The following is a 12,584-nucleotide window of genomic DNA, read 5'->3' on the forward strand; positions in this document are numbered from 1 at the left end:
CACAGCAAAGGAAACCATAAACAAGATGAAAAGACAACCCTCAGAATGGGAGAAAATGTTTGCAAATGAAGCAACTGACAAAGGATTAATCTCCAAAATTTACAAGCAGCTCATGCAGCTCAATGTCAAAAAGCAAACAACCCAATCCAAAAATGGGCAGAAGACCTAAATAGACATTTCTCCAAAGAAGATATACAGATTGCCAACAAACACATGAAAGAATGTTGAACATCACTAATCATTAGAGAAATGCAGATCAAGACTACAATGAGGTATCACCTGACACAGATCAGAATGGCCATCTTCAAAAAATCTGGAAACAATAAATGCTGGAGAGGGTGTGGAGAAAAGGGAACCCTCTTGCACTGTTGGTGGGAATGTAAATTGATACAGCCACTATGGAGAACAGTATGGAGGTTCCTTAAAAAACTAAAAATAGAACTACCATATGACCCAGCAATCCCACTACTGGGCATATACCCTGAGAAAACCATAATTCAAAGAGTCATGTACCACAATGTTCATTGAACCTCTATTTACAATAGCCAGGACATGGAAGCAACCTAAGTGTCGATCAACAGATGAATGGGTAAAGAAGATGTGGCACATATATGCAATGGAATATTACTCGGCCATAAAAAGAAAAGAAATTGAGTTATTTGTAGTGAGGTGGATGGACCTAGAGTCTGTCATACAGAGTGAAGGAAGTCAGAAAGAGAAAAACAAATACTGTATGCTAACACATATTTATGGAATCTAAAAAAAAAAAAAAAAAAAAAAAGGTTCTGAAGAACCTAGGGGCAAGACAGGAATAAAGACGCAGATGTACAGAATGGACTTGAGGACACGGGGAGGGGGAAGGGTAAGCTGGGATGAAGTGAGATAGTGGCATGGACATATATACACTACCAAACATAAAATAGATAGCTAGTGGGAAGCAGCTGCATAGCACAGGGAGATCAGCCTGTTGTGTTGTGTCCACCTAGAGGGGTGGGATAGGGAGGGTGGGAGGGAAATACAAGAAGGAGGAGTAATGGGGATATATGTATATGTATAGCTGATTCACTTTGTTATAAAGCAGAAACTAACACACCATTGTAAAGCAATTATACTCAAAGATGTTAAAAAAAAATAAGAAAGTTCTAAACAAACAAACAAACAAACAAACAAACAAAAAGAAATAATGGCTGAGAATTTCCCAAATCTGGAAAGAGATTTTGACATCCAAGTTCATGGAGCTAATAAGTCATGGACATGTTGGTCATTTATATGTCTTCTTTGGGAAAAATGCCTATTCATGTCCTCTGTCCATTTTTAAATCATATTTCTTTCTATTGAGTTGCATGAGTTCCATATATATATATTTTATTGAAGTATAGTTGATTTACAATGTTGTGTTACTTTCTGCTGTAAAGCAAAGTGAATCAGTTATACATATACAGATATCTACTCTTTATTAGATTCTTTTCCCATGTAGGTCATCACATAGTATTGAGTAGAGTTCCCTGTGCTATACAGTAGGTCCTTATTAGTTATCTATTTTATATATAGTGGTGTGTATATGTCAATCCCAATTTCCCAATTTAACCCTCCCCCCTTTCCTCCCGGTAACCATAAGATTGTTTTCTACTTCTGTGACTCTATTTGTTTTGTAAATTAGTTCGTTTGTACCATTTTTTTAGATTCCACATATAAGCGATATCATATGATATTTGTTCTTCTCTGACTTACTTACTTCATACTTTATTCAGTATGACAATCTTTGGTCCATCCACGTTGCTGCAAGTGGAACGATTTCATTCTTTTTTAGGGCTGAGTAATATTCTATTGTATATATGTACCACATCTTCTTTATCCTTTCCCCTGTCAATAATCATTTAGGTTGCTTCCATATCTGGGCTATTGTAAATAGTGCTGCAATGAACATTGGGGTGCAGGTTGCATGAGTTTCTCATATATTTTGGATGTTAACCCTTTATCAGATGGTTTGCAAATACTTTCTCCAATTCAGTAGGTCACCTTTTCTATTGTTTCTTTTGCTGTGCAGAAGCTTTTTAGTTTGAGGTAGCTCCACTTGTTTATTTTTGCTTTTGTTGTTTGTTCTATTGGTGTCATATTCAAAAAACCATTACCAACACCAGTGTCAAGGAGTTTTTCAGCTATGTTTTCTTCTAGGAGTATCACAGTTTTGGGTCTTACACTTAAATCTTTAATCCATTTTGATAGTTTTTGTGACTGGTATAAGATAGGGATCTAATCTCATTCTTTTGCATGTAAATAACCAGTTTTCCCAGCACCATTTATTGAAGACTATACTATTCCCATTGAGTATTCTTGGCGCCCTTGTCAAATATTAGTTGACTGTATATACGTGTGTTTATTCCTGGACTCTCAATTCTGTTCCACTGGTCTATGTGTCTGTCTTTATGCCAGTACCACACTGTTTTGATTACTATAGCTTTGAAATAAAGTTTCAAATCAGAACATGTGATGCCTCCAGCCTTGTTCTCCTTTCTCAGGATTGCTATGGCTACTTTTGGTCTTTTGTGGTTCCATATAAATTTTTCTATTTCTATGAAAAATGCCATTGGAATTTTGATAGAGTTTGTACTGAATCTATAGATGGCTTTGGGTAGTATGAATATTTTAACAATATTAAATCTTCCAATTCATGAACACAGGACATTTTTTCATTTATCTGTGTCTTCAATTTCTTTCATCAAAGCCTTGTGATTTTTTTTAAAAAGAATTTGTTTATTTATTTATTTTTATGGCTGTGTTGGGTCTTCATTTCTGTATGAGGGCTTTCTCTAGTTGTGGCAAGCGGGGGCCACTCTACATCGCGGTGCGTGGGCTTCTCACTATCGTGGCCTCTCTTGTTGCAGAGCACAGGCTCCGGATGTGCAGGCTCAGTAATTGTGGTTCACGGGCCCAGCTGCTCTGCGGCACGTGGGATCTTCCCAGATCAGGGCTCGAACCCGTGTCCCCTGCATTGGCAGGCAGATTCTCAACCACTGCACCACCAGGGAAGCCCAAAGCCTTGTGGTTTTCAGTTTACAAATTTTTCAAATCCTTGGTTAAATTTATTCCTAAATAGTTTATTATTTTTGATGCTATTACAAATAAGATTGTTTTCTTTATTTTTCAGCTAGTTCATTGTTAATATATAAAAATGACTCATGATTTTCCCTTGACAAGCAAACCAAAAATATACCAATAACACAGATCCTGTTGTGTTCATAACCATCAAGTGAATAGCTCAAACTATTTCTCAGAAAGATATATGTATTGACCCCTACAATAAAATCTTGTGGCTAGTTAAAAAAATGCAGTTGATTTTTGTATGTTGATTTTGTATCCTACAACTTTATTAAATTCCTTTATTAGTTCTAACAGTTTTTTGGTGGAGTCTTTATGACTATTTAGACAAGTTTACTTCTTGCTTTCTAATTGGATGCCTTTATTTCTTCTTCTTGTTTAACGGCTCTGGCTAGGACTTTCAGCTCTACGTCGAATGAGAGTGGTGAGAGTGGGCACATTTGTGCCCACTTTCTTAACGTTAGAAGAAAAACTTTCAACCTTTCACCACTGAGTATATCGTTAGCTATGGTTTTGTCATATATGACCTTTACTATGTTGAGGTACATTCCTTTTACACCCCATTTGCTGAATTTTTATTATAAAAGATGCTGAATTTTTTAAAATGCTTTTTCTGCATCTATTAAGATGATCATATGATTTTTATCTTTCACTCTATTAATATGGCTTATCACATTTATTTATTTGCCTGTGTTGAAATCCCAGGGATAAATTCTGCTTGATCACGATGTATAATCCTTTTAATATGTTGTTGAATTTAGTGTGCTAGTATTTTGTTGAGAATCTTTGCATCTATATTCATCAAGGATATTGGCCTGTAGTTTTCTTTTCCTGTAGTTCCTTATTTGGCTTTGGTATCAGGGTAATGCTAGCGTAATAAAATTAGTTTAGGGATGTTCTCTCCTCTTCAGTTTTTTTGGAAGAGTTTGAGAAGGATTGGTGTTAATTCTTTTTTAAATGTTTGGTAGAATTCACCAGGGAAACCATCTGGTCCTGGCTTTTTCTTTGTTGAGAAGTTTTTGATTACTGATTCAATCTCCTTTCTTGTCATTGGTCTGTTCAAATTTTCTATCTCTTCTTTATTCAGTCTTGACAGGTTGCACATTTCTGGGAATTGATCCATTTCTTCTGGGTTATCTAGTTTGTTGGCATATAGTAGTTCATGGTAGTCTCTTGTGATGTTTTGTATTTCTGTGGTGTGAGTTGTAATGTCTCCTCCTTCATTTCTGTTTTTATTTATTTGAGTCTTCTCTCTTTTTTTCTTAGTCTAGATAAAGGTTTGTCAATTTTATCTTAAAAGGAGATGGCATGTTTACTGGAACATGCAAGAAATTTACCTTCTGAGAATATAACAGCACAATCAGAGTTATAAACTGTTCTACTCAAATAATGGGCACAGTGGAGGGTGACTAGAGAATAGTGTGATAAATGAATGGAATTTAATGCCTTCCAGAACATTCACAGAAAAGTAGAAAACCACTGTTTTCTCCAAAAGGGGAGAAGATCTTGGTACTTCAGTCTACACTTTCTCAACCTCCAGAAAGTCTCTGTGTGAAGGTTAGCCAACTGTGAAGTTAGGGGCAGTCCCTAAGAACTCCCTCACTTCTGACACTAATTACAAGTTCAGGGGCTTCCCAAAACCACACTCTATTTTGATAACTCACTAGAATTCACCTCACATGTGAAAGGTTCGAGATTTGTAACCAGGTTGAAATACCAGGCTCTCCAGGCAGTTCTGGAGAGCAGCAAAATGAACCTTACCCTCACAGGCCCCTGTGAACAAGAACAGAGTTGGCCCAGGGGATTAGTGTACACCGCAGGGCTTGGGTTTGAATCCTGGTTCTGCCACTTGGCCACTGTGTGAGCTCTTTGCTGTGCTGACCTCTCTGGGTCTCTCTCTCCATTTGTTAAAAAAAAAATTCACCAAAATCTTTATACTCATGGTTATGATTTATTATAGGGAAAGGTTACAGATTAAAATAAGCCAAAGGAAGGGATGCTTGTGGCAGAGTCCAGGAGGGTTTTAAACATGGATCTTCCAATTGTCCTCTTCCCATGGAGTCATGAACAGCATTAACTCTTCCTGGCAGTGATGAATGACAATATACCTAAAGTATTGTCAGTCAGGGATGCTTACTCCAGTCTTGGTGTCCAGAGTCAGTGTTGGTGTTTCATCATTCAGCCTCCAATATTGCTGATCTCAGTTTTCAGCCCTTCAGTAAGTTGAGTTGATATATATGACCCAAAGTCCCCACGTTGAATCACATTTTTGATGTGGCTCAAATCCCCTAACCTAAATCACGTTGTTACTATCTGGCAGGTGCAAGCTCCCCTGGCAAACAAAGACACTCTTATCAGGCTTGACATTCCAAGGGTTTAGAGATTACCGCTCAAACTTCGAGGAAAACCATCTTTGGCTGAGCTTGTTTATTAGAGAGATAAAGCTGTGTAGACCAGACAAGAGTGAGGGAAGAGTGACGCCTGCCTTGAGAGTCACTCTCCTGTGAGGGAACTATACATCCAGGAAGTAAATGGTGGTGATTTCCACAGTCAGATAGCTGGATAGGGGAGAACCACCAGCACCACCAGACCTGAAAATTCTACTTTCTGCTGCAAAAATGTCATAAAAGACTTGAATAACATCTACAGAGTTGAGGAAGGTGCAGATGATGACCCAAGAACTCTATTGCCACTTCAAGTCATCATTTAGTACAAGGGAAAAGAAGGAACATTCTCAGATGCACAAAAAAATATGCCACCCTTGTGAAGTTTTAACTGAATGAGCTATAGTCAATGCATGTTTAGACTGGTATGCCAATTGCTTATACTGATATCAACTTTATCTTCTTGATATTAGAAAAATTCCATCATAAATAACATGACAGGGGATAGACGAAGCCACAGGGAAAGAGTAAATCATTCAGGGACCATATGTGAGAAGAGAAAGGATGAAGGACACAATTCTGGGAACTGCCAGTAATAAAAATGAACACAAGAAATAGAATCAGAGAGGTAGAAATGAAACAGGAGTGGAGTTTGGGATTAGCAGATGCAAACTATTATATATAGAATGGATAAACAACAAGGTCCTACTGTATAGCACAGGGAACTATATTTAATATCCTGTGATAAGCCATAATGGAAAAAAATATAAAAAAGAATATATATAACTGAATCACCTTGCTGTACAGCAGAAATTAAGACAACATTGTAAATTAACTATATTTCTATAAAATAAAAGTTAAAAAATAGGAGTCTCTCATGTGTATTTGTCTACAATATTTTTCTTCAACAATATATAATAGATTTCTTTTGGATCAATACCTTCTGTTTTGTCTCATTCTGTATTACAGATTCATATTGTTCCACAGTATGTTTATACCATAATTTATTCACCCAACCTCCTATTGATTGGTATTTGTAAATTATTTCCAACTTCTTTCATTGTGAATTATGGTGTAATGAACATTGTTTTACTTCTCACTTATCCTTGTGCAATTGTGCCAGTATGTGTGTATACAGATTGTTACAAGTAGAACAGAGTACCAAGGGTATCAAACAGTTAAAATTTTGACAGGTAACAATAAATTTTTCTCCAAAAAGTCCGCACCAATTTATACTTCCATAAACAGTGTATGTATCTGGTTTCCTCTAATTTTGTCATCACTGGAATCTATCAATTATTTTTTTCCAATTTGGTAGGCAATATTATCAATAGCTGTTTAATTTACATTTCTCTGATTCCTAGAATGAATGTGCATTTTTCATGTTTATTAAGCATTTTCTTATTCTTATTCTATAAATTGCCTGTTTATATACATTGCAATGAACACATCCCTGTAACATTATTGTATTTCATTTCTGCAGTATTTGACATTGTTAATATCCCAGTTCTTCAAATTCTCTAATTTCCTATTGACTTCCTTTAAAACGCTTTAATTTTCTTCCTACTTTTCTAGTGAGTTGTTGTCAATCTCCTCTGTGTATGTCTCTTCCGTTACAATTCTTTAAATGTTAGTATTGCCAGGATGCTATAGACTGGATGTTTGTGTGCCCCTCCCTTTCCAACACCCTAAGTCTTCTGTTGAAACTTAATCTCCAGTGTGATAGCATTAGAAAGTGGGACCTTTGGGAGATGATTAGCTCAGGAGGGTGGAGCCCTCATGAATGGGATTAGTGGTCTTTTTTCCCTTCTAGTTTCATTGAAATATAATTGACATACAGCACTGTGTAAGTTTAAGGTGTACACCATAATGATTTGAATTTCATACATCATGAATGATTATTACAACAAGTTTAGGGAACACCCATCATCTCATAAAGAAACAAAATTAAAGAAATAGAAAAATTTTTTTTCTAGTGATGAGAACTCTTAGGATTTACTCTTTTAGCAATTTTCATATTTAAGGTACAGCAGTGGTCATTATATTTATCATGTTGAACATTACATTCCTAGTACTTATTTATCTTATAACTGGTAGTTTGTAGCTTTTGACCACCTTCATCCAATTCCTCTCCCCACAACCCCAGCCTCTGGTAACCACAAATGCGATCTTTTTCTATGATTTGTTTGTTTATTTTTGAAGTGTAATTGACCTACAACACTGTGTTAGTTCCTGTGCCACAACATAGCAATTTGGTATTTCTATACATTTCAAAATGATCACCACGTTAAGTCTAGTTATGATGTCATCATACAAAGATATTAGTTATTGACTATATTCCCCCCATTGTACATAACTATCTATCTGTATCTATCTGTTAATACACACACACACATATAGTTATTTTAAATTGCTGATCTCTTAAATTCAAATGCCTTTGACAACCCTGCATTTTCACTCCCCCCAACACACTAACTGTTCTTGATGTCATATTTTACATATTTTTGTTTTGTGTATCCCTTAATTACTTACTGCAGATATACACGATTTTACTACCTTTGTCTTTTACCCTCCCTCCTAACTTTATACATGGCTGATTTACTGTATATTTGCCTTTACTAATGAGATTTTTCCTTTCATAATTTTCGTGTTTCTAGTTGTGGCCTTTCTTTTTCACTTAGAGAAGTCCCTTTAACATTTCTTGTAAAGCTGGTGTGGTGTGAACTCTTTTAGCTTTTGCTTGTCTGTAACACTTTTGATTTCTCCATCAAATCTGATTTAAAGCCTTGCTAGGTAGAGTGTTCTTGGTTGTGGTTTTTCCCTTTCATCACTTTAAATATATTGGGCCACTCCATTTTGGCCTACAGAGTTTCTGCTGAAAAGTCAGCTGATAGCCTTATGGGAGAGCCCTTGTATGAAACTTGTTCTCTGCCCCTTGCTCTCTCACTTCTCCTTCTGAGACCCTTATAATGTGAATGTTAGTATGCTTGATGTTGTCCCAGAGGTCTCTTAAACTGCCCTCATTTCTTTTTATTCTTTATTCTTTTTTTCTGTTCCTTTACACTGATTTCCCTTACTCTGTCTTCCAGCTTGCTGATCCATTCCTCTGAATCATCTAATCTACTGTTGATTACTTCTAGTGTATTTTTCATTTCAATGATTGTATTCTTCATCTCTGGTCTTCTTCATATTTTCTAACTGTTAAAAACTTCTAACTTCTCATTCTGTTCATCCAGTCTTCTTCTGAGTTATTTGAACATCTTTATGATCATTAACTTGAACTCTCTATAGGGTAGATTGCCTATCTCCACTTCACTTAGTTCTGCTTCTGGGGTTTTATCTTATTCCTTCATTTGGAAGATATTCCTCTGTTACCTCATTTTGCTTAATTTGCTGTTTTTATTTCTATGTATCTGTAGGTTGGTTATGTTTCCTGTGCTTGGAGAAGTGACCTTTTGGAGGAGACCTCCTATGCCTCCCAATAGCGTATTCCCCTCTGGTCACCAGAGCTCTATGCTCTAGGGTTGCCCCCTATTTGGGCTGTGTGGGTCATTCTGTTGTGGCAGGCTGACTATTGTGGGCAATCTGGTAGATGTCGCTGGCCCCCAGTCCAGTTGGTTGCCAGGTCCTGCCTTGTGTGGAAGCTGCTGGCCACTGGTTGTCAGGTCTGAGTCATGAGGCTGCTAGCTGAAGGACCCCAGGGGGTTTTGGGTCTAGTGCTGGCCCACTGGTAGGCAGAGCCAGGTCTGGCATGGGTGGTTGTGAGGCCAGGTGTTCCAAATCTATTGTCAGTCTACTGGTGAGCAGGGCCAGTTCCTGACACAAATGGCTGTGGGGTCTAAGTTGTCCCAAGACTAGTGTTGGCCTATGATGAGTGGGGCTGATACTAGGGCAGCTGAGTGAGGGGTCCAAGGTGTCTTGAAGCTGGGGTTGGCCTGCTAGGGCCAAGGCCAGCAGGTCGTGGGGCTGCTGCCTACCCACTGGTGGATGAGGATGGTCCTGGGGCTAGTACTAGTTCATTGGTGGGCACAGTCAGGTCCCAGGGCCTCTGACTGCATGACCCTGGTGTTCCCAGGGCTAGTGTTGGCGCACTGGTGTATGAGGTGTGGTCCTGGGCCCTCTGATGGGCAGGGTCTGGTCCTGGGATGGCTGTGGGCTCAGGAGGCCTTAAGGCAGAAGCCCTGCTAGTGGCTGGGACTGTGTTCTCGACCAGCTTGCTGCTTGGCTTGAGGCATCCCAGTACTGGTGCTGAAAGACTGGTGGGCTGGGCCAGGTCCCTGCACTAATAAGCTAGAGGGAGGATTCCAAAATGGTGCTTGCCAGCACCAGTTCCCACATGGTAGAACGAGTTCCTCAAAATGGCTGCCTCCAGTGTCTATGTCCCCAGGGTGAGCTGCAGTTGCCTCCTGCTTCTCCATGAGGCTCCCCAAGATCAGCAGGTGGGTCTGATCCAGGCTCCTTTCAAATTACTGCCTCTTTCATGGGTCCCTCAGTACAGGGAATTTTGTGTCACCTTTTAAGACTGAAATGTCTACTTCCCATAACCCTCTCACACCCCTGAAAGTAAGCCCCATTGGCTTTCAAAGTCAAACATCCTGGGGGTTCATATTTCTGGTGCAGGACCCCAGGCAGGGGAGCCCAATGTGGGGCTCAGACCCCTTGCTCTTTGGGAAGAACCTCTACAATTATTATAGTCCTCCCACCTTGGGTTATGGGTCTTGACTATACCGTGTCTTCACTCTTCTACCTGTCTCCTTGTGGCTCCTTCTTTATATCGTTAGTTGTAGGAGATCTTTTCTGCTAGTCTTCCAGTTTTTCTCATCAATAGTTGCTCTGTAAATAGTTATAATTTTGTTATGCCCATGAGCTCAGGGTCTTCCAACTCCACTCTCTTGGCCCTGTCCTAGATTAATACTTTTTAAAAAGAGACCTCAGAGAGCTCCCTCCTCTTTTCTACCATGTAAGAACACAGTGTGAAGATGCCCATCTATGAACCAGTAAGTGGACTCTCACTAGACACTGAGTCTGTTGGTTCCCTTATCTTGGATTTCTCAGCCTCCTGAACTGTGAGCAAAAAAAAGTGTGTTGTTTAAGCCATATAGATAATGGTATTTTTGACATAGAGGTTGGCATGGACTAAGCCACAGGGGATGCTCCTCCTCAACCCCCTTTTCACTTTACATTTTCTTTCCAAGAAAGATCCTTCTAGCACATGGTATGACTTCAACCACAATTTGTGTGCTACTTATACATGTAACGGGTATGTAGCTCAGGTGACTCTTTTTAGTCCCACATCCATATATTCAACTCTGTCATAGACATCTTAATCTTAACGTATCCCAAACTGAACTTATCATCTCTCATGTCCCAACTTGTCCCTTCTCTTATCTTGGGTTTGATCACCCAAGTCAGCAACCAGACTCTTCCTTTTCCCTCTCCTTCAACTCGCATATAAAACCAGGTATCAAGTTTTGCTGAATCTGACTTGTTCCGTTTATCCACCCCCCCTCCCTGCCCCACTTCAACTAAGGCCTTCATTATTGCTTAGCTGGATTCTTCCAATAGCCTTGGAATATCTCCTTGTTTCTAGTCTCATTCTCCTCTTCATCAGTTTTGTTTCTAACCTGTGAATTGAAGTATAACATTCCTCTGCCCCAGATCCTTTCTTTACATCTCCTTGAAAGGCTACAGGATAAAATCCAAACTCCTAATCTTGGACACTAAAACCTTAGCACTATGGACCAGGTTTTCTTTCCTTTTCTTTCAACCACATTAAAATATCCTCAGTTTCTTGAACTAGCTAAGTTCTCTGGCTTCTTAGATATTACCCTTGTTCAGCCTCATTATGTAACATACTTCCCCTGTTCTTCAAAGGAACCACACCTATTAACTTCTTTCCCAGCAGCCTCCTCTGATAACACAGAGTTATGTTATGCAGTCATTCTAAGTGACCGCATAGTTTCACAACCACATTTTAATGCTTTGCTTCTCTAGCTCGTTCCTCCATGAGACTGAGAGTTGCTTAAGAGCAGACAAGAATGTAACTTTTATTTCTACATCCTCAGATGTAGCTCAAGAAATATCCAATAAATAGAAGGAAGAAGGAGAAGAGCAAAGGAGAATCTGGCATTTACCTCCACAAAAATAATGCTCACCAAGATCAACGTTACCAGTGACCACACAATTACTAAATGCATTGGACATACTTTTTGCTAATCTGGATATAGTTTTGAAAATCTTTTCCTTGTTTCTTTGTTTTGTTTTTTGAGACATTGCTTTCTCTTAGACTCCTGTCTATCAGGTGGATCCTTCTCATTTTCCTCTTCAGGATCCTTTTCTTCTGCTTGTTTCTTAAATATTAAGCTTACCTCCTACCTCAGGATAGTGTGCTGGGTCTCCAGTTCTTTTAGTTTCACTGGAGACCGAGGTCCAAGCTGGAGCTTACTCAGACACCTGCAGAGTTGTACTGCCACCTACTGGAACCAGCAAGAGGCCAGCCAGCAAAAGTAGAGCCCCTCATCCTAGGGTGTTGTAAATAGGTTTTGCTATTCTCTGCTGGCTAAGACCTCAAATGTTTCAGCAAAACACTGGGCAACAGGGAGATTGGTTCAAGATGGCAGAGTAGAAGGATGTGCTCTCACTCCCTCTTGCAAGAGCACCAGAATCACAACTAACTGCTGAACAATCATCAACAGGAAAACACTGGAACTCACCAAAAAAGATACCCCACATCCAAAGACAAAGGAGAAGCCACAATGAGATGGTAGGAGGGGCGCAATCACAATAAAATCAAATTCCCTAACTGCGGGATGGGTGACTCACAAACTGGAGAACACTTATACCACAGAAGTCCACCCACTGGAGTGAAGGCTCTGAGCCCCACGTCACGCTTCCTAACCTGGGGGTCTGGCAATGGGAGGAGGAATTCCTAGAGAATCAGACTTTGAAGGCTAGCGGTATTTGATTGCAGGACTTTGAGAGGACTGGGGGAAACAAAGACTCCACGTTTGGAAGGCACACAAAAAGTAGTGTGCACATTGGACACAGGGGAAGGAGCAGTGACCCCATAGGAGACTGAGCCAGACCTACCTGTTAGTGTTG

General features: G+C 39.3%; 1 long non-coding RNA gene across 1 annotated transcript in view; it reads left to right on the top strand.

The window, feature by feature from the left end:
• LOC309636047 overlaps positions 1 to 12,584 on the top strand; it is a 197,408-nt gene that overhangs the window by 129,250 nt on the left and 55,574 nt on the right. The gene's annotated exons all lie outside the window — the stretch shown is intronic.

This window comes from Balaenoptera borealis (genome assembly GCF_965194805.1).
Source record: "Balaenoptera borealis genome assembly, chromosome: 1".
In the NCBI taxonomy this organism is placed as follows: domain Eukaryota; kingdom Metazoa; phylum Chordata; class Mammalia; order Artiodactyla; family Balaenopteridae; genus Balaenoptera; species Balaenoptera borealis.